The 21,727-nt window shown below is 41.8% G+C and overlaps 1 protein-coding gene across 3 annotated transcripts in view; it reads left to right on the forward strand.

Moving 5' to 3' along the window:
• The first annotated feature begins 14,151 nt into the window (after positions 1–14,151).
• Positions 14,152–21,727, forward strand: part of PAK3 (p21 (RAC1) activated kinase 3) — a 291,829-nt gene continuing 284,253 nt past the window's right edge. Inside the window, exon 1 of one of the 3 annotated variants that reach the window (XM_061409486.1) lies at positions 14,152–14,322. The gene's annotated coding sequence lies outside the window, so the exon portion shown is untranslated. Of the gene's footprint in view, positions 14,323–14,432; positions 14,860–21,727 lie in introns of those variants that run through there. The other 2 variants (XM_061409488.1, XM_061409479.1) reach the window with 2 other exon arrangements.

Consider the following 21,727-nt stretch of genomic DNA (forward strand, 5'->3'; position numbering starts at 1 on the left):
AGTCCATGGGGTCGCAAAGAGTCGGACACGACTGAGCGACTTCACTTTCACTGTAAATAAGTAAAACCAAGATGTATGACAGTAACGTAAAGTCTGGGAGGGAAGAAATGGATTTATAGTGTTGTTAGGTTCTTATACTAGTGAATAAAGTGAAAGTGTTATTCGTTCAGTCGTGTCTGACTCTTTGCGACCCCATGGACTGTAGCCCGCCAGGCTCCTCTGAGGTGAAGGGGTATTAATTTACTTGACAGTAGACTGTTAATCACTTACAAATGCTTCTGTAAATCTTGAATCAATCTGTAAAATAACAAAAGCTATAGCTAATAAACCAACAAAGAAGATCAAATATGATAATTAACAATGAAGAATACTCCCAAAAAAGGTAGAAAAAGAGGTAAAGGGAACAAAGAACAGATGAGGCAAAGAGAAAACAAATAGCAAGATGATAGAGTTAGCACCAATGTAACAATAATCACATTAGAAGTCAATGGTCTAATCTCCCTAATTAAAGCACAAAGATTGTCAGATTCAATAAAAATATAAGATTCAAATATTGCTGAATTTAATATACAGGTATACCTCAGAGATATTGCACACTTGATTTCATACCACTACAATAAGGCAAATATCACAACGAAGGGAATCACATTAAATTTATGGTTTCCCAGAGCATATAAAAGTTGTTTAAACTATACTGGAGTCTATAAAGTGTGCAATAGCATTAGGTCTAAAAGTAATGTACATGCCTTAATTTAAAAATTAAAAACACAAATTGCAATACCAATATCGAAGATCACTGATCACAGACCACCATAACAAATATAATAATAATGAAAAAGTTTGAAATATTGATATTGGGAGAATTTTCAACATGTGATACAGAGATACAAAGTGATCAAATGCTGTTGAAAAAACAGTGCCAATAGATTTGCTCAATGCAGAGTTGCCACAAACATTCCATTTATTAAAAAATGCAATATCTGTGAAGGGCAGTAAAAGTACAGTAAAATGAAGTATGCTTTACACACTTTAAATATAAAGACACAAACAAGTGAAAAGTAAAAGGATGACATGAGACACCATGCTAACCCAGCCAAAAAAAGTTGACACGATTGCATTCATAACAAAGTGAATTTGAAAGCAGAAAAAGTATTATCAGTGACAGAGAAGGTCATTTCATAATGATAAGGGGATCAATTCTTCAAGAGGACACAACAGCCCTAAATGCTTATGCTCCTAAACAATACATGAAGTAAAAAGTGATAGAACAACAAGGAGAAATCTGCAACTATAGTTGGTGATTTCAACAACATTCTCTCAATGATTAACAGAATAAGTAGAGAGAAAATAAGCAATGGTATTGTAGGCTTAAACAACAGTATCAACGAACTTGTTTGACACATATAGAACAGTCCACCCAACAACAGCAGATGTCACATTTTTCTCAAGTGCAGATGGAACATCTATCAAGATAGATCATACTGTTGTACAAAACAGTGTAGTATGTTAGGCGTTCAGTCGTGTCCAACTCTGTGTGACCCCATGGACTGTAGCCCACCAGGCTCCTCTGTCCATGGGATTCTCCAGGCAAGAATACTGGAGTGGGTTGCCATTCCCTTCTCCAGGGGATCTTCCCAACCCAGGAATGGAACCCAGGTTGCCTGCATTGTAAGCAGATTCTTTACTGTCTGAGCTACCGGGGAAGCCCCTGTTGAACAAAATGTCTCAATAAATGTTAAGGTATTAAGGTGATACAATGTATATTCTTTCACCGCAATAGAATTAATGTAGAAATTAATAACAAAAGCATCTGAGAAGTGTTTAAATATATTTAAAAACTGAATAAGGCAATTTCAAATAATCCATGAGTCAAAGAAGAGATCAAAGGGAAATTAGAAAATATTTTGAACTGAGTGAAAATGAAAATATAATGTACAGAATTTGTGGTATGTAACTAGAAGTAGTTCGATGCATGATACTGGATGCTTGGGGCTAGTGCACTGGGACGACCCAGAGGCATGGTATGGGGAGGGAGGAGGGAGGAGGGTTCAGGATGGGGAACACATGTATACCTGTGATGGATTCATTTTGATATTTGGCAAAACTAATACAATTATGTAAAATTTAAAAATAAAATAAAATTAAAAATAAGAAAGATCTCAAATCAATGATCTCAGCTTCCACCTTAAAAATTAGAAAAACAAACGCAAAGTAATTAGAAGAAAATAAATAATGAAGACTAAAGTATAAATCAATAATATAGGAAACAGAAAGACAGTAGAGAAAACCAATGAAACCAAAAGCTGGTTCTTTGAGAAGCAGCCAGTGCTCCTGCATAGGGGCATCTGCCTGTTGTCTGTTTCACTTGCCTCAATTAGACTATAATGGCGGTAAAATGCCTAGGTCAGAGGCTCTCTTGAGGTGGGGTCTTGGCTCCACCCAGACCTACTCGACTGGGTATGTACTCAATGGAACAGATTGGATGTGAAAAGTCTACCCCTTCTGGAATAGTGCCACTTCACCTGGCAAAACTGAGCATCCAATTTTGCTTCGATGGTATCATAATGCATAGTTTGGTCTACATCATTATAGACGCAGAGACTCCATGCTTCAAAGGCAGCTCTAACTGCCACCAGTTCCTGTTCCTACACCAAGTACTTAACCTAAGAGAGAGGCACATAGGTGGAAGTCCTTGGGCTGAGATCTTCTTGTTACAGGATCACTCTACCTGAATACCAAAGGTGTTAGTTTAAATTAAGTAAGGCCAGGTTGGCTCAGGTTAGGCCAGGATCAAGGCAGAAAGTTTTTTTTAACTGCTTTATTGACATATAATCGATATAAAATATACCACACAAAATTCAAATAATTACCATTTCTTTCTTTTTTTCCTCCACTTTTTTATTTTTTTTCCTTGTCTGACTGTACTTGCTGGAACCTCCACTGGCTGAACAAGGATTGTGCCAGGAGGCATCTTTGTCTGGTTTCTGATTTTAAAGGAAATACTTTCAAGATTTCCCCGGGATGATGTCTGCTCTACTTACTGGCATAGGGCACTTTATCAGGTATAGGAAGAGCCCTTTTGTTCCTAATTAGCTAAGGGACTTTTAAAATCATGAATGAATGTTAAGTATTATTAAATGTGTTTTCCATATTGGTAAAATGATCATATGGGATTTTTTTCTTTTTAATCAGTTAATACGATGAATTATGCTAATTCTCCAAACTAACCTTGCATTTCTGGTGTAAACCCAACTTGGTAAATATTCATTATCATTTTAATACGTTGCTAAATGTAGTTTTCTAAGGTTTTTGTTTTGTTTTTTAGTTTTACCAGTTTATTGCTACCAACCCATTTCCCTATACCCTCATGCATGCGTGCTCAGTCACACAACCCCATGGACTGCAGCCCGCCTGCAATCCTCTGTCCATGGATTTTTCCAGGCAAGAATGCTGGAGTGGGCTGCCATTAGTTTGCTAAGTTTTAAAATAATTTTTATGTCTCAACCATGAATAAGAGTGACTTGTATCATTCCTCTGTTAGGTTTTGGTACCAAAATAACTCTAGGAGTGTACTAATTTTCTTTTCTTTGGAAAAAATTGAGAAATATTGAATGATATTTTCCTTCAGTGGTTGGTAGAACCAACCAACCAAGCCTGTCAAGAACTGTGCATCCAGTGTTTCCCCTCCACCCCCGGGGTACAATTTTATGTACTGACATTTTCTTTAGTGGTTAAAGGACATTTTGGATTCTCTATTTCTAAATTCACTTTTAGTAATCGTATTTTTCAAAGAATAAGCTCATTTTTAAACCCAAGTTTTCAAGTGTATTGATATGAAGTTCTTTATATTATCTTACTGTTATGTTTCATCTCTGTAGCATCTGTATCTCTCACTTTTTAAATTCTAAAAGGTATATATGCATCATCTGTCTTTTTCCACACTGATTAATCTTTCTAGAGGTTTTGTATTTTATTAGTCTTTTCAAAGAAATAATTCTTGGTTTTGTTGATACTTCTATCTATATATTTGCTTTATATTTCATTGACTCTTACTTATACCTTTATTATTTCCTTCCTTCTGCTTTCCTGAGGATTAGTCTGACATGTTTAATTTCATGTTTCACAGATTAGTTCTGAGCCTTCCTTTTTTTCTAGTGAAAGCTTTTAAGTCTATTCATTTCCTTGTAAATATCATTTTAGATGACCTCACAAATTTTGATATGCAGCATTTTTTCATTATGTTTCATATCCAAGTATTCAGTCCTAAATCTAATGTTCATTATAATTTTTCTTTCACCTATAAGTTATCTAATATTGTGTTTCAAGTTTCTAAACAAGTGAATTTTTCATAGTCATTTAAAAATACTGATTTATAACTTAGTTGCATTATAATTAGAGAAGGTGATCTAATACTACACCAAATCTTGGAAATTTGTTGAAGCTGCTGCTGCTGCTAAGTCGCTTCAGTTGTGTCCGACTCTGTGTGACCCCATAGACGGCAGCCTACCAGGCTCCCCCATCCCTGGGATTCTCCAGGCAAGAACACTGGAGTGGGTTGCCATTTCCTGCTCCAATGCATGAAAGTGAAAAGTGAAAGTGAAGTCGCTCAGTCGTGTCGGACTCTAAGAGACCCCATGGACTGCAGCCTACCAGGCTCCTCTATCCATGGGATTTTCCAGGCAAGAGTGCTGGAGTGGGTTGCCATTGCCTTCTCCATTGTTGAAGCTAGCATGTGGTTAATTTTTGTATGTGCTTCAAATATACTTGAAAGTAATGTATACTCTCTAATTGTTGAAATTTTATACATATATATCTATTTTATCCAGCTTGCTAGTTATGCTGTTCAAGTCTTTTAATATCTTTACTGTTTATTTTTTGCTTGATCTATCAGTTACTATAAAAGATGTGTTAGAATCTCCCACTATGATAGTGGGTCTATAAATTTATCCTTGTAGATCTGTCAATTGTTGTTTTGAAGAAAACCTTGGCTATGTTAACAGGCAATTACACATTTAGAAATATTATATCTTCTTAGTTGAATTGACTTTTTCCATTATGAAGTGACTTCTTTCACCTCTAATAACACTTTACCATACATTTAAAAGTGTTATATGAAAATAGCTACTTCATGTTTCTTTGGTCAGTTTTTGCCCAGTACATTTTTCTATCCTTTGATATATAGTCTTTCCATGTCCTTACATTGAAGTCTAAATGAAATTATTTCTCTTTTAAACAGTATATAACTGGGTTTTGTTCATTTATTTATCCTGACAATCCTTGACATTTTTATTGAGCACTTCAGCCTATTTATATTCAGAGCTACTACTGATATATTTGGATTTATTCTTATCCCCTTATGTGATTTTTATTTGTCCTTTTTACTATTTCATTTTCCTCCTCCTCTTTTCTTGGCTTTATTTATTTATTTATCTTTGGCCATGCCAAGCAGCTTGCAGGGTCTTAGTTCCTTGGTCAGGGATTGAACTCAAGTCATGGAAGTAAAAGCATTGAGTCCTAACCACTAGACTGCCCGGGAATTCCCTTAGCTTCTATTAGACTAAGATTTTTTTTTTTCTTCTGCATTCCACTTTTCTCTCTACTAATTTGAAAGTTATATATTACATGTCTATTCTTTTGCTGCTCGCTATTGCCATTTTAACATGCATGCTTTAAATAGTCTAAAATTAATAATCTTCATTTCCTTTATAATTTAAATTTCAAAGCACCATACACATTATCCATACCCAACATATTTTGCCTTCAGCATCAGTATCTGAAAACTATGAATTATGTAGTACTATTCCCACAAGCCTTTCATTTTTCCCAGTTTTGCAAAGAGATGTGTTTAAAAAATTATTACCAATTTTGTAGATCAAGAAATTGGGTCCAAAACAAAGAACTTATTCATAGAAATAACTCGTCAACCATGCCCCCTGACTATTTTTCTAATTATGGAATTCAGGAGATAGCCTGGGGAAACTTTACTGTCATAAAACAGAAATTTAAAAATTTTTTATATACATTGCCACCTTGCCCTCTAGAGAAATTATACTAATATATATATAATTTTTATATACTTATTTATATAGAGCAGCAATTGAAATCCATGATCAATCTAATGCTGAGCTCCTTCCAGTTCTCAGACTACAGGGACCATGTCTTTTTTTATTATTTGTATTATAGGAAGTTTTGAACATATACAGGAATAGAGAGACTAGTTACTAAATTTTGTGATAACTTTTAAAAAATTATTGAAATATAGTAGATTTACAGTATTATGTTAGTTTCTGCTATACAGGTAAGTGAATCAGCTACACATATATTGTGAGAACTACACATTTATTGTGAGAGCAGAGAGCTCTCAACAGCTTCAGTTCGTTTCAGTCGCTCAGTCATGTACGACTCTTTGCGACTTGATGGACTGCAGCACACCAGGCCTCCCTGTCTAACACCAACTCCCAGAGCTTACTCAAACTCACGTCCATTGAGTCAGTGATGCCATCCAACCATCTCATCCTCTGTCGTCCCCTTCTCCTCCTGCCTTCAATCTTTCCCAGCATCGGGGCCTTTTCCAATGAGTCAGCTCTTCCCATCAGGTGGCCAAAGGATTGGAGTTTCAGCTTCAACATCAGTCTTTCCAATGAATATACAGGACTGATATCCTTTAGGATGGACTAGTTGGATCTCCTTGCAGTCCAAGGGACTCTCAAGAGTCTTCTCCAACACCACAGTTCAAAAGCATCAATTCTTTGGTGCTCAGCTGTCTTTATAGTCCAACTCTCACATCCATACATGACCACGGGAAAAACCATAGCCTTGACTAGACGAACCTTTGTTGGCAAAGTAATGTCTCTGCTTTTGAATATGCTATCTAGGTTGACATAACTTTCCTTCCAAGGAGTAAGCGTCTTTCAATTTCATGGCTGCCATCACCATTTACAGTGATTTTGGAGCCCCCAAAAATAAAGTCTGACACTGTTTCCACTGTTTCCCCATCTACTTCCCATGAAGTGATGGGACCAGATGCCATGGGCTTCATTTTCTGAATGTTGAGCTTTAAGCCAACTTTTTCACTCTCCACTTTCACTTTCATCAAGAGGCTTTTGAGTTCCTCTTCACCTTCTGCCATAAGGGTGGTGTCATCTGCATATCTGAGGTTACTGATATTTCTCCCGGAAATCTTGATTCCAGCTTGTGCTTCTTCCAGTCCAGCGTTTCTCATGATGTACTCTGCATAGAAGCTAAATAAGCAGGGTGACAATATACAGCCTTTACGTACTCCTTTTCCTATTTGGAACCAGTCTGTTGTTCCATGTCCAGTTCTAACTTGCTTCCTGACCTGCATACAAATTTCTCAAGAGGCAGACCAGGTGGTCTGGTATTCCCATCTATTTCAGAATTTTCCACAGTTTATTGTGATCCACACAGTCAAAGGCTTTGGCATAGGCAATAAAGCAGAAGTAGATGTTTTCCTGGAACTCTCTTGCTTTTTCCATGATCCAGCGGATGTTGGCAATTTGATCTCTGGTTCCTCTGCCTTTTCTAAAACCAGCTTGAACATCTGGTATTCCCATCTATTTCAGAATTTTCCACAGTTTATTGTGATCCACACAGTCAAAGGCTTTGGCATAGGCAATAAAGCAGAAGTAGATGTTTTCCTGGAACTCTCTTGCTTTTTCCATGATCCAGCGGATGTTGGCAATTTGATCTCTGGTTCCTCTGCCTTTTCTAAAACCAGCTTGAACATCAGGAAGTTCACGGTTCACATATTGCTGAAGCCTGGCTTGGAGAATTTTGAGCATTACTTTACTAGCGTGTGAGATGAGTGCAATTATGCAGTAGTTTGAGCATTCTTTGGCATTGCCTTTCTTTGGGATTGGAATGACAACTGACCTTTTCCAGTCCTGTGGCCACTGCTGAGTTTTCCAAATTTGGTGGCATATTGAGTGCAGCACTTTCACAGCATTATCTTTCAGGATTTGAAATAGCTCAACTGGAATTCCATCACCTCCACTAGCTTTGTTCATAGTGATGCTTTCTAAGGCCCATTTGGCTTCACTTTCCAGGATGTCTGGCTCTAGGTCAGTGATCACACCATCGTGATTATCTGGGTCGTGAAGATCTTTTTTGTACAGTTCTTCTGTGTATTCTTGCCATCTCTTCTTAATATCGTCTGCTTCTGTTAGATCCATACCATTTCTGTCCTTTATCGAGCCCATCATTGCATGAAGTGTTCCCTTGGTATCTCTAATTTTCTTGAAGAGATCTCTAGTCTTTCCCATTCTATTGTTTTCCTATATTTCTGTGCATTGATTGCTGAGGAAAGCTTTCTTATCTCTCGTTGCTATTCTTTGGAACTCTGAATTCAAATGGGTATATCTTTCCTTTTCTCCTTTGCTTTTCCCTTCTCTTCTTTTCACAGAGTACTGATGTACAATCTTAAATACATACAATATTTATTTGTTCATTATACCTTAATAAAGCTGGAAAAAAAGGAAATCACCTCAATAAAATAAAGGCCATATATGGAATGCCCATAGCTAACATCATACTCGGTGGTGAAAAACTGAAGACTTTTCTTTTAAGATCAGGAACCTGGCAAGGATGCCTACTCTTGCCACTTTTATTCAACATAGTACTGGCAGTCCCAGCCAGAGCAACTGGATGGAACAAAAAGGGATCCAAATGGGAAAAGAACCAGTAAAAATTTTCTCTGTTTGCAGATGTCATGATCCTCTTTGTAGAAAGCCCTAAAGACTCCCCCTACATCCCCGCCAAAACTGTTAGAGCTAATAAGTGAATTCAATGAAGTTGCAGAATATAAAATCAACATACACAAACCAGTTGCATTTCTATACACCAAGAATAAACTATTCAAAAAGGCATTTAAGGAAGCAATATCATTTACAGTAACATCAAAAATAATAAATTGCTTTGGAATAAACTTAACCAAAGAGATCAAAAATTGATACATTGAAAACTACAAAACACTTGTGAAAGAAATGTGAAAAGACACAAGTAAATGGGAAGACATCTTGTATTCATAGATTTAAATATTTAATATTGTTAACATGTCTATATCACCCCAAGTGGCCTAAAGATTCAATGCAATGCCTATCAGCACCCCAATGGGCACCAATATCCAGAGAATAGAATGGTTGTTGCCAGGTATTGGGAGTAGGGGGGATGGTTAGGGGCTATTCAATGGGTATAAAGTTTCAGTGATGCAAGATGACTAAATCCCAGTGATCTTTTGTACATTGTGCCTATAGTTAACAATTTTGGGGCTTCCCAGATGGTGCCAGTGTTAAGGAGCCCACCTGCCAATGCAGGTGACATAAGAGACTTGAGTTCGATCCTTAGGTTGGGAAAATCCCCTTGAGGAGGAAATGGCAGGCAACCCACTCCAGTAGTCTTGGCTGGAGAATCCCATGGACAGAGGAGCCTGGTGGAGTACAGTCCATGGGGTCACAAAGAGTCAGACATGACTGAAGCGGCTTAGCACACACACATTGTATACTTAAACAATGTTTTTAAAAGGGTAGGTCTCATATTAAACATTCTTATCACAATAATAAATAAAAGATTCAGGGAATGACCAGGATTCTGTCCACCCTCAGTATAGTCTTATACCTCTAATATCATTTCCAGAGTCAGGTGCCTGGCATCACATAGATGATTCTACATGTCAGTCTTGTTTGAAATAGAGACTCATAAAAATTACTTGTCAGGAACAAGCTAAAGGAAGCAAGAAGCAGGACTGCGCCTTAATTTTGGTCCTCTGTTCTTATTTTCACGTCGTCCTTATGTACCCAGAACAGTCTCAGATATCGATCCTAAGCAATTGTTCCTGGTTTTCTTCCTGGTAGATGGAGTAAGACATTGTAGTGGAAATAGATTTGTGCCTGGAATTCAAGTCCTGACTCTCCTTGGGAGCTCTGTGGTCATGGAAGAGTCACTTAACCTTTCTGAGCCTTGGTTTAATCAATACTTGGGAAACAAAGGAGTTGGGCTGGAAATAATAACTAATGCCTCTTCCTGTTCTGGGTTTCTGTTATGATGTGAATTTACATTTCCAAGGCCTGGTCTTATTCATGGAACATCTCATACCTAAAAGGTATGAGGGCACCCGAGGTATCTTTACCACCCTGAAAGCCTGACCTTCTTCCATTAGTGATCCATTTCATTGGGCTTAGCGTTGTTTCCTCCTGCTAGTCTTCCTTTTGAGAAGCATATAAAGGCACTTCATTCTAAATCTAGGTCATTTTTCCTGGTTGGGAAAGTCAGGGATTTTGATGTCCAAGGATTTTTAAGTGGGAAGATAAGGGTGTATGTAACACAGAGAGACCTCGAAGGGTGTCAGAGACAAATTTCACCTCCTTTACAATTTTTCTGCAGCTTGGCTCTGAGCATTGTTATGACTCAAGCTCTCTGTGCTTGGCAAGGCTCAAACAAGAATAATCTCTGCTTGGTACCAAATCAGAACAGGGAGTCCCTAGCTAAATGTCAGATTCAGGTATTTCTGACAAATTCTGAATGGAGCTCTTTATTAAGTCTTTTGATAAAAGGAACTTGTTTAGAAAAGCCAAAACACCCCTTTGAGTAAACCATGTACATTGTTACAAAACTGTGAACTGGCCTACAGGCCCAATCTTAGACACCCTCTTTTTCATCGTTGTCTTCTAATCCTGTTCTCTTCCATGCTGGTCCTCAGTAGTTGCAGGAAATCCCTCATCTCTGTTTATCTTGCCTATCGCCTGTCACCAGCACTCGATCCTCCTATCCTGGAGAAAAGCAATCTCTTCTTCCGCATGCTCTCAGTGTTGAGGTACCACAGTGATAAAGAGTTTCTGCTTTTAATGGAGAAAGACTCATTAATGTAGTTGTTGCTTTTCTCTCTCTAACAATAATACCTATCATTTATTGAGTCTTGCTATGTCTCAGGCAAGTTTGTGTGCCCAAGGCACTGTGAGACCAAACAAATATAAATATGGAAAGGTCAGAGTTTGGAGCACACAGAGGTTTATTGCACAGGGAAGCAAGGAGAACCAGGGGGAGGGGTTCATGCCCCCCAAAACCTTGAATTTCCAAAGGATTTTGTGCATGCCTGCCAAGTCGCTTCAGTCGTGTCTGACTCTTTGTGACCTTATGGATAGTAGGCCACCAGGCTCTTCTGTCCACGGGATTTCCCAGGCAAGAACACTGGAGTGGATTGCCATGCCCTCTTCCCGGGGATCTTCCTGACCCAGGGATCAAACCCGAGTCTCCTGTGTCTCCTGCATTGGCAGGCAGATTCTTTACCACTGCACCACTGGGGAGCATTCTTTTTTTGGCCATGCCACACGGCATGCAGGATCTTAGTTCCCCAATCAGGGATTGAACCCAGGCCTGAGCAGTGAAAATGCTGAATTTCAACCACTGGAAGTTCTAACCAGGGAAGTCCCCAAGCAAAGCATTTTTAAAAGCCAGATGGGGGATGAGCGTCTCAAAGAATGTGATGATTTCCGGCACAACTCTCTGGTTGATGTTGAGGCTACAGGGCAGTTAACATCCTTAGGCGCTGGTAGGTGGGTGGGGGTGGGGAGGTGCTACATTCTCCTGATCATCAAGTAGTTAATTTCTTCCATTAGGTGGTGGTTTTAGCATCTGAAAAACTCAGGAAATATGAATGAGATACTATTATCTGGGTACTTTAGAGAGAGGCACTGCAACAGAGGATATGGGAGAGAGGATCTATCCTGAGAAGGCCCCAGAGCATCCTGCTCAGTTACAGTATCACTCCATTTGGTTCTCGCATCTCTCCACCTATTTTACAAGTGGATGGCAACCCACTCCAGTATTCTTGCCTGGAGAATCCCATGGACAGAGGAGCCTGGTGGGCTACAATCCATGGGGTCACAAAGAGTCGGACATGACTGAAGCGACGCAGCATGCATGCATCCATACTGTCGTTCTCCAAGATTTTTCAGCTAGAGCTGTATGGCCCCAGAGCACAGCTTTTGCCCCCAGCACTGCCAGCCTCTTCTGCCTGATAGCCATCTGCATACTCTTGGGACTGCCTGGGCTGCTGTGTGGGAGACAGGGTTCCTCCCCTGATGACAAATGATGGTTTCTTCTCGTGACTTAGAAGACAAAGACCTAGCTCATGGGGGAAATATTCATAAGGTTATCACCCCCAGGAAATTAAAATACATCCTCTTTCTACTGTCCTTTCTGTACCAAATTATTCTTACAGAAGATGTTGGTAGCAGAATCAAAAGAAACATTTTTGTATGCTGGTTGGGGACTGAGACCTAAAAGTTATTACCTCTTTTCTGCTTCCTAACTTGTGAGTTGCACCTGAATGCATCCACCTAACTGAAATACTTTTTCAAAATCTCATTTTACTTAATTTCTATTTAGACAATGCACTAAACCATTACCTTCCAACATGGAGATCAATAGATGAATTTGAAATTTCTTTGCAAGGTGTCATTTAAAATAGGAGCTTTGGGAATTGCCTGGTGGTTCAGTGATTAGGACTCAGTGCTTTCACTGCTAGGGCCTGGGTTTGATCCTTGGTCACTGGGGAACTTAGATCCCACAAGGCCCATGGTGCAGGAAAAAAAAAAAAAAGACAAGGGGAAAAAATGAGCTTTGCCCTAAAAATCTGAAGACTTGAGTCCCAATTCTGGATCTGCCACTTATTAGCCTGTGTGTATGTGCTAAGTCACTTCAGCCATGTCTGACTGTTTGCCACCCTATGGACCATAGCTCACCAGACTCCTCTGTCCATGGGATTCTCCAGGCAAGAATACTGGAGTGTGTTGACATGCCCTTCTTCAGGGAATCTTCCCAACCCAGGGACTGAACCCACATCTCTTAGTCTCTTTCATTGGCAGGCAGGTTCTTTACTACTAGTGACCCTTGAAGAACCCTTATTAGCCTGTAATGTGTTGTGGACCATGTGCGGGTTGGAAAAGAATTTCCAGAGATGAGGGAGAATGAGAGGAGAGTAAAGTTTATTAGAGGGGGAGATGCTGTTAGAACAGGGGGCTGGCTCAAGGAAGAGCCAAACCCTTTAAGCAGGCTAGCATTCAATCTTTATAGCCTTAAGATAGAGAAAATTCCTACTGGAATGCTGGTATTAGGTGATTGGTTAGGATGCTATAGGGTGGGTATTTTACCTAATACGGGGTCAGGGGAACTGGTCAGTTTAGATCTGGAGGCTCATGACAACAGTTGCTATGGGGCTTGGTCAGTTCCAAAGATTTTTATCCTGTGCCCTTGGTACATGGTTCCTCATAATGTTAGGCAAATACACTTAATTTTGTTAAATCTGTTTCCTCATCTGTAAAATGCAAATAATTATATTTTCCTTGCTTAATTCACAGAGGTGACATGGTAGGGATACCACTATTAGGAAGTGCTTTGTTAATCTACAAGCAGAAGCCACTGGACAAGATGAATTGGAATGCTCAAAAGGTCATGAGTGGGAAAGAGACCTTCAGCAGGGCTCAAAGAAAGGGGTTCATCAAGGATTTGGTCATGGAGAAAAATTATGTGTCTTTCAATTGGATTCACTTTATCTTAGCTTGAGGGGTGCAGATCCAAATAGTCTCCAGCTGGATGCCTGATATTCGTCACCCCTCTGACTTCCAGGAAACAAGTCTTGGTTCTCATCTAAACTGAGTGCCCCACTTCTAGAGGGAGAGTGGCATGAGGACGAAGTGACTGCTTGACACCAGTGAAACCAGGCATCTGGATAATACTGGCTGGATGAGCAGACTAAAAAGTAGAGAACCGACTGCATGCCACCTTGGTTACAGGGCTTCCCAGTGGCGCTGGCAGTAAGGACCCTACCTGCCTAATGCAGGAGATGTAAGAAATGTGGGCTCGATCCCTGGGTTGGGAGGATCCCTTGGAGGAGGGCATGGCAACCCACTCCAGTATTCTTCCCTGGAGAATCCCATGGGCAGAGGAATCTGGCAGGCTATGATCCATAGGGTGAGACAGGGCTGAAGCTGGACTTAGTACCCACCTACCCTCACACCTTGGTACAAGCACAGAGATTTGGCAATGGAGTGAGAGATAGGAGAAAAGGCGGAAACTCAGATCCTGTATGAAGTTATGGTGCCTCAACTCCTGAAAGTTAACCCCAAGTTAGAACAGAAATTGCCTTCTGGGTAGTCCAGACAGCGCCGACATATCGAGCAGCTCACTCAATACCATGTGATGGTGACTATCCTTGGTCTCTTGGTGTCTTAGTCTCCTTAGCTATAGGTTTTCCAAAGATACGTGTTAAAGGATGCAATTTATCAGTGCCCAGAAAGAAGACTGAAGGTAAGGACGTGTTCATTAACAGCAGGCCTGGCACCCTAGTGCTGAGCCCCTTCTCCCCCATCTCGCTCATTGCACCTCCAACCCCGATCCCCAGACCAGCATAATCAGGTTTGGGAGACTGAAAGGGCTTCAGTTCCGCCTGGCTGCAGGAACCATAAATTCCAGACTAGGTCGGAATTGGAATAATCGCAGTCAAAATACACCCAGATGCTCTTACACACACAGGCGCGCGCGCATCCCCAGGCCATGGGGCGCACGTGAGCCCACGCCCCGCGCGCCCAGCCCTGCCCCTCGCCGGAGCATCCTCCGCAGCTGCCACAGAAGCCGCCTCCTCCTCCTTCTCCTCCTCGTCCACCTCCTCCTCTTCCTCCTTCTTCGGCCACCGCCGCGGCTGCTGTGACTCCCATCCCCTCTTGTCCTCATTCCTCTCCCAGTACTTGCTCCTCCTTCCATCCCCGGCGCCTGCTGCCCGGCGCCGGAGGGCAGAACCCTCGGCAACGGCTCCCCTCTGCTCGGGCCACGAAGAGGCTGGAACAGGTCTGTGTCGGGGGCGCTTTGTTGCAGGCTGTTGGAACGCCAGTGGCTCCAAGAGCCGTTGGGGCGGGGGTGGGGAGGGGGGTAGGGCACGGGGCAGACGGGAGGGTAAGATTATTTCTCAGGTTTTGGTCTTTTTCTATGAATAGATGGGATGCGATGCAGTGGGAGGGCAGTCCGGTCCCTTTGCCAGTTCGCCGTCCCTGTGGCTTCATGGAGAGAGCTCGGTAGCTGCCCGGACTCGTGACCCTGCCCACCTCTAAAGCTCTCTTTCTTTGGGCCCCCAGTGCCCACATCCACTTCCCAGAGCTGAGCTTTCTCTTGTTGGGGGCGCTCATGGGTGGGGGCGGGGAGAGATGGATAGAGTCAGCGGGACGCCTGGGTGCATGAGGCTTTGTTGCCTACAACAAAACCAGTCCCCACCAGCTTCCAGTTCCAGGCTAGGCTACAGTCTGCCGGTAGAGTGGGGTGTGGATGGGGCAGTCTGGGGAAGTGAGGGAATGTGAGGGGCACTCCCTGTGTGTGACTGGCACACAGGAATGCAAATTTGGGAGGGAGATGGTGCAGGTTTTGTGTGGGGTTTTTGAGCGTGATTTGGAGTGGGGTGTGTGTGTGTGTGTGTGTGTGTGTGTGTGTCTGCACCACGGGGCTGGGCTACTCTTGGCATTACATGTCCTTGGGTATCATCCCATGCCAAGCCAGATTGCAGTAACACACAGGCAGATCAGGTTCAACCTGTTCTGTCCACATCAGAAGGGTAATGATGGTTTCAAAGTCATGGAAATCCCCCCAGCTGGGGCTGTCGCTTAGGACATTCTGGATGTGGAATCTCTAGCCAGGTTGGCCAAGTCCTACTGGACATCATTATTGTTCCCCCAAAGATGCCCAACTTTCTTAACAGGCTTCTCTTCTCAGCCAATGAGGATACAAAGCTCTTACAGTGATCCCTGCAGTAACTCCCCCCACCCCACTTCCTCACCCCACCCCTTTAATTAGTGAATCCTCATGTCTTTACTGCAGTGATGTTAGCAGTGGGTTAGGACGTAGCTGTATTATGTTTGGAGAAAACGGACATACTAAAAGCATTATGCATTAGTTGTGAATTTGGTTTAGAGGGTTTTTTGTTGGTTGATCCATAAGGTGTGAATTGGCATGGCAATTTTTTTTTTTTTTTACCAAAGAGAGAAGAGTTCAATAAAAATGAACAGAACTAGTAAGCCTCCTCTTTGACATTTTAATTTATGATTTTAATAAAGTGTTGTTTTTCAGGGTCGAAAAATGTACAATTAAGAACAGTGATCATTTAGTCAAACAACTGACATTTATTAAACACCTGCTATGCACCAGAGGTGTTAGGTATTGGAAGTATAGAAATGAATAAATGAATGAAACATCGTCTCAGCTCTCAGGGAGTGTACAGTCTGGTAGGCGAGAGAGAAGGTGTAAACAGATAATTACAGTAGAGTTTGACAAGGCCTGGGCAGGGTACTGTAAGACCATGGACGAGGGAAGCCTGCCTAGAGGAGTGGGGAGAAGATCAAGAAAGGTTTCATGGGGGAAGTGACATTTGAATGGGTCTTGAAGAATTAATTCACCAGGTGGTTAAATTGAAGTGACAGCATATATAAAGATAGAGGAATCCTTGGACGGGTCACTGTTACATTCTCAACAAAGTTAGGATGAATCTCCTTGGACTGGGATGGTGATTAATAGTGAATTCAAAAGGAGCCAGTATTGCAGACTGATACAGATCAGAATACATCCCCATCTTAAGAAATGTCTAGCTCGTTTATTAATATTAGTGTGTTTTGCTTTAAGCAAATCTGATATATATAATTATGGATTAACAAGGCAAATGAACTAGATGGGGACAGTATTCACATTGCAGAATTTGTTGTTTTACAAAAGGATTCATAATCAGATCATCTTAAATAACAGTGCCCCTGTGACCTTTACAGTGAATATTATACCAAAAAGCAATTTATACAAAATTGTTCCCATAACAATGGATGGATACAGAAAGGTATATTTGTATTACATTTACTTTTTGCATACAAATTTACCATTTCAGTGGAAGTGTTTTCCCTCATGGTGTGGATGTTTAATAAACACTAAAAGAAAACGTGAAAATGGCAGTAGTAAATATGAAATCCTCTGTGATCTTCTATCATTTGAATTTTATATGCGTGCGTGCTAAGTCACTTCACTTGTGTCTGATTCTTTGAGATCCTACGGACCATAGCCCACCAGGCTCCTCTGTCCATGGGATTCTCCAGCCAACAATATTAGAGTTGCCATGCCCTCCTCCAGGGGATCTTTCTGACCCGCGTCAAACCCGTGTCTCTCATGTCTCCGGTATTGGCAAGTGGATTCTTTACCACTAGCGCCACCTAGGAAGCCCCGAATTGTATATAAAATACAAATTAATCAGGACAGAGTCTTCAGGGAGTTTTACATTTTAGGTACTTTTAGTAGTGTCACTGGTAATTAATAATAGCACAATATTTCTGTGCCGTGTGTTAGTTCTAAAATGGATATATGATGACCACTCTAATACTCATGCAATGAAGCCAGAAGAGGGGCAGATTCTGAGTCTTCTGTTTTGTTGTGTGGGCACTGATTGCATGGGTTGATGAATGGCACTAGGAATGAACCTAAGAGATGGATGATTTCTACTGGAAGTGCCTGGTGAGCACAATATTCTGCTAGTTAAGAGTGTGGACCTTGAACGTTTGGACCAGCATCCCAGGCATTTACTCCCTTCAATGAAGACCCAAAATAGCTCTGGCTTCTATTTGAAAGATGTGGTGTGCCAGCAGAAGTAGGCAAGCTTGAATCGGCTTCCTCTCATCTGGCCAGTGCCCTGCTGCAGAGGAAATGATGCCCTGAGGTCCTTTGGGTGCATCAAGGTCCTTTGGTCACTGGCTGTCAGTATCAGAAGGTATGGGGCGTTTCTCTAAGAAACATCCTCTACAGCTTGGGCTAGAACGGAAGTGATCTGTTACTATGGTGATACTCAGATTAGCCTAATGGCTAGGACAGTGCTTCCTAAGGCGGGTTCTGAAAAGACTAGTTCCATAGGATGGTAGTAGGTGTTACACACACACTCACACCCACCTATCCCCCCCTCACACCCACCCACCCCCCCAACACACACCCACTGAGTTTTGTGGTTAAGTTAACTTTGAGAAATTCTTGCTTAAACAGAAACAGTTTTGTTTATTGCAGGGCTTCTAAAAGCCATCACTAAGCTAGTGTATATCTTTGCCCACAGAACCTGGTGTTCCAGCAAGCATTTGGCGGAGCTGGTGTGGGGAAGAACATTCTTTGGGCAATGCCAGGCAAGAGCATTTTTGCACTGAGTTTGGAGGCTGTCACTGTCTTGCTGAGTAAACTTGGATGACTCCCTTCAGCCCTCTAGGCTTTCCTTCCCCCATGTGTAAAATGAAGCTGATAATGATCATTGCTCTCACTGACTGTGATGGTGTGATGACAACTAAGATAATATCCCTGCAAGTATTTTGAGCTCCTTAGAAGAAAGGCTCTATATAAACTCAAGGTTATTATGAAAGGGAAGTGAAGAATTAAGGCAATTATCTCAATAGTTCGGGCTCTAGTCCTGTTTTTCTGCTGCCTTATTGGGCAGTCTGCCTCAGTTCTCTGCTCTGCTTTGACTGCAAAAAACCTATATCCTCATCCAACCTTGCGTGACTCAGTTCTCTGGGGTTACTTCCTTTCACATCCTGACACTTTCAGCACGGCCTTTAATTTCCTGGTCCAGAGGTATCATCAGTGCAGCCTCAAGGAAATCCCATCAATCTGAATGCACCCTGCTGACCAGAGAGCCCTGGAGGTGGGAATTAAATGTAGTTGGAAAATTGCTTTTATCCTTCAGACTCATCCTCCTGCAGAAGCAGTTCTAAAGGACCATCTTGGAAGCTGAATGCTATGGGGTCCTCTCCAGTGGCCCCAGTGCTCCATCTGGACCAGAGTCCTGTTCGCAGGAGAGGTTTCTTGACCAGTTTCCAGGGTCCCTTTTGCCAGTAGGAAGTCATGGCCATCTTTAAGGAAATTTAAAGCAAAAGCAAAACCACTCTCATGACCATTGACCCTTCCTGATTCCCGTGACTCTTTGTTAATTCCTTCTTTTCCTTACAAGCTGCCTTGAAAGGATAGAGTTCTTGAGGATTAACCACTAAATAATCATTGCAGACTGGGTTTGAGGTAGAGACTGAGGTGAGGGCATTAGAGTTAGCAGTCTACCGTGCTCTGTACATGGACCAGCAATTTCCCACATGCAAGCGGCAAGCTTCCATCGCAGTAGGAAGGATTTAGGTTCAACCACAAGAGGAAACTGTGTGACTTTAAGATGTGATGCTGGAAAGTGAGAGTGAAGTCGTTCTCTGTCCTGGAGAGCTTGGTGGAAATGCCTATCCGAGAGGGGCGAGTCATAGCACGGTAGAGCTGCAAGTGCCTCGTGAAGTTCACCTGATTCAAACGTTCTCTTTGGATGAGGCAAATGAGGCCCAGAGAAGTGCAGTAAGCTACCCAAGGTCACACAGCTACCATATGTCAGAACAGAAGTCCTCCTAAAAGCTAAAAATCAGATCTGCTGCCTCCTTATGCTCTTTACACAGCTTCATACCCAGCTGTGTTCTTGTATGGGGCCTCCTTGGTGACTAGACAGTAAAGAATCTGCTTGCAATGCAGCAAACCTGGGTTCGATACCTGGATTGGGAAGATCCCCTGGAGAAGAGACTGGCTACCCACTCCAGTGTTCTTGCCTGGAGAATTCCATGTACAAAGGAGCCTGCCCAGCTATAGTCTTGTATATTTGAGTGTGGATTGGCTCATTCAGTGGGACTTGGAGGTCATGTCCAAGGCTGAGTTGTGTGGGCTGTAGCAGAGGAACAGGTTTCTCTGGGAGGCCTCAAAGGCCTGCTTCCTTGTATCTCCGGATCTCCATTCCTTTTGAGCGTATGGTTGTCTGATTCACCAAGCCATGCAGCTAGCTGGAAACCTAAGGCCTGGGTGTTCTGCCAAGATACCCAGTGGGTGATTAAATCATCCCAGTCCCTCTACCTTGGTCATTATTAACATTGCATGGACCAAGGACCTCCTTGAAAGCCTGATGAAAACTACTGATGCACTCCCCAGGGAAGGGCCCACATCCGCTACCACAGGCATGTAATGCCAGCGTCATCTAGGTTTGTAGCTCCTGGTCTGCTGGCTGTTGGTGTTGGTACACAGCCTAGGATCACATGTAGATGCTCCCTAAATTCTGAAGACTCCAAGAGCTGGAATTGTCAGTCTTATTTAAGGGGAAATTGGAAGTACTGGGATGAGCCTTGTGCCAAATAGACTGGGGTGGTATAGAGGTTAGAGTGAAATTTCTTTAGGATGAAAGAATGGGATTGAATCCTGGAGTTGAAGGAAAAACAAAAAAGGAACTGAAATGAGCTAGCCATTTCCCTTTCTCCCAACATTATGAAAGAGATAAGGAGAAAAGGAGGCATGGCATAAAGAAAGGTGGGAGACTTGGAAGAATGGGAGAGGGAGATCGTTCTAGAAAGGATGTCCATAATGTCACCACTACATGAAACAAGCTCTTCTGAAAAAATGCAACAACGCTTCTACCTCTTTCCAGACTTTCTCGTCCTAGTTCAACTTCTAAACAGCAAAAGCTCATGTCTTTGGGAATTAGAAATTGTCTTAGATTCTGGAACACCATGTCCTTGAAGGGGACATTTTTAGAGGTTTGGAGTGGGAGCTGGACATTGTGGGGGAGTAGTACAGCTTGCCTCACTCCTTCTTTAAAGAAAGCATTTTTATGATCAAAATAATACATGCTTATGGCTTGTAAAAATAGGAATATGAAGTAGAATGTTCCTGGCCTCTCCACCACTGATTACCCACTATGTTCACAGTTTGGTATGTATAGTTAAGTGTGTGTTTCTATGAATATTCATATATGTATTCATGTGCCTAAAATAGTCATAAAAGATGTGACCAAGACACCATATACTGCTCTATAGTGTGCACTTCACTGGACACTGTGTCTGGAGGTCTTTGCCTGCCAGTATACATCTAGCTAGTTCATTCTTTTTAGCAGTTGCATAGTATTCTGTCATCCAGTTGTGACCTAATTTTTTTTTTAATCCAAGCTTTATTGGTGAATTTTTACATTGTTTCAAAGTTTTACAAATTATTAAATAGTGGTGCAGCCTACTTCCTTCTACATATGTCTCTCCATACTGTGGCCAGAATTTTTGTAGTGTAAATTCACAGTGGACTTTCCAGGTGGCTCAGTGATAAAGAATCTGCCCACCAATGCAGGAGACTTAGGAGACACAGGTTCAGTCCCTGGGTTGGGAAGATTCCACCAAAGGAGGAAATGGCAACCCATTCCAGTATTCTTGCCTGGAAAGTTCCATGGACAGAGGAGCCCAGCGGGATACAGTCCGTTGGATCACAAAAAAGTGGGACTTGACTGAGTGGCTGAACACACACACAGATTCACAGTAGTGACCTTATTGGTTCAAAGAGTTTAGTTTGCACATCTCTTTTATTTTTTAGAGAGCCTGCTCATTTGCCTCCAGGAACTTGATGGTGACTTACCTTCTCCCCCCAAAATGGCCATTTCTCCATGCTCTTCCTCACCCATTTCAGTTAGGTTGGTTGATCCTTTCAGTCTTTGACAAAGTGATTGCTGGAAAAAAGTCTCCTTTTCCTTTGTGTATTTTTTTGAGTGCTAGTGAGGCTGAAGTATGTGTATGGCACATCTGCATTTCTTCTTCTGCATTGGCATTTCATATCCTTTGCCTATTTTTCTACTGGGTTGTTCTTTCTCATTGTGATAACCAGAATCTCT

This window comes from Bos javanicus, chromosome X, assembly GCF_032452875.1.
Source record: "Bos javanicus breed banteng chromosome X, ARS-OSU_banteng_1.0, whole genome shotgun sequence".
NCBI classification, from domain to species: Eukaryota; Metazoa; Chordata; class Mammalia; order Artiodactyla; family Bovidae; genus Bos; species Bos javanicus.